Genomic DNA, 1680 nt, shown 5'->3' with positions numbered 1-1680 from the left:
TTTTGAGGCAGAGTCTCGCTCTGTAGCCCAGGCTGGAGTGCAGTGGCGTGATCTTGGCTCACTGAACCTCCGCCCCTCCCAGCTTCAAGCAATTCTCCACCTCCACCTCTGCCTCCTAAGCAGCTGGGATTACAGGTGCCCACCACCATGCCCGGCTAATTTTTGTATTTTTAGTAGAGATGGGGTTTCACCATCTTGGCCGCTGGTCTTGAATTCCTGACCTCAAGTGATCTGCCCACCTGCCTCAGCTTCCCAAAGTTCTGGAATTACAGGTGTGAGCCACCATGCCTGGCCTCTAAGGCCTTTTAAATAAACTTCCATTCCTGCTCTGGAACTTGCCTTGGTCTCTTTTTCTGCTTTATGCCCCACAGTTGAATTCTTTCTTTTTGAGGAAGCAAGGACTAAAATTGTTACAGACCCATAAGGATAGGCTGCCGGTAACTTGGGGTAACTCAGATCTCACTAATAAAACCATATCACCCACTAAGCAGACTCTGTTCTAGGTTCCAAACTCACTGAAAGAGAGATGGGTCTCACAGTCAAGGAAGCAGGTAGATGTCATGATATGTAACACATCTTTAGGCTTCACAGAAGTGGTGTGAGCTGAGTTTTGAATAATGAGCGGGAGGTAAAGGAAGAATTGGCATGTGCAAAAGAACTGAGGGGCAAAATGACTGATGTGATTGAGAGGTGTGGTAGGCAATGGAGAGAGCCAAGGAGAGCCGGTCAGGATTTAGTGATGAAGTGCCTATGAGTACTAAGGAGTTGGGAGAAAGGGCCTTATTGTGGAGGCAGGAATGACAGGATCAAATATGAATGTTGGAAATAAAGTTGTGAGGGCTTAAGTAACGGTGTAGGTGGAGAGGGCTAGCATTGCCAGTGGGGAACCAATGAGATCAGACTGTTTGCACAGTGTGATCCCCCAGTTAAATGGTCTAGATTGGGCACTTAACCCAAGCCAGGCCAATTAGAATTACTTCTCCGAGAATTTGGAATCGGGGGACAAAGAGCTACATCTCTGCTCAGACTTAAATTGGACTTAACAGGGTAATTTAGGAGCTATGCGGTAGCCATCTTCTACTTGCCCATTTGGCCTGAGCAGCATTTTTGGATACAATGAGTTCTAAATTTCTCTTCAAAGAATCAGTATGTCATTATGTTCAGTTATTTGTCCTCCATTTTAAAGTTTAACTTCCTTGTAGTTCCAGTAAACAATTTCTCCACTGATTCTAATCAGTAGTTCACATGTGTTCCCCCGGCCCCTGGCTCCATCCTGACTCATCCCGGTCACCTGCTTCAGTCACCTGCTCCAGTCATCTGCTCCAGTCACCTGCTTTGACCTAGGTCACCCCTGGCTACCTGCTCTGACCATCCTGTAACCATCCTTCCTGCCAAACCACCCACCCCGCCACTCCAGCTCAGACCCCTGCTCTCTTTAAAACAGCCAATTGAGATTAGTCTAGCTTGTGCGGTCTAACCCTAGCCAATAGGGGAATGACACAGCAGTAGGGGCAACCCTTGTCAGGAATAAGTACCCTTTTCCTCCCTTGTCCAAATGTGTGGTCACCATTGCTCCATCCATGAGCCACACCCTACTATAGAAGTAAACTGCCTTTCTGAGAGGATTTATCTTCAAGTGCTATTTCTTTTGCAGCATCAAAATTTTACTTATAACAGCAT

The sequence above is a fragment of the Cebus imitator genome, unplaced genomic scaffold (genome assembly GCF_001604975.1).
Source record: "Cebus imitator isolate Cc_AM_T3 unplaced genomic scaffold, Cebus_imitator-1.0 Scaffold149, whole genome shotgun sequence".
Taxonomy (NCBI): domain Eukaryota; kingdom Metazoa; phylum Chordata; class Mammalia; order Primates; family Cebidae; genus Cebus; species Cebus imitator.
This window is presented reverse-complemented; position numbering follows the sequence as displayed.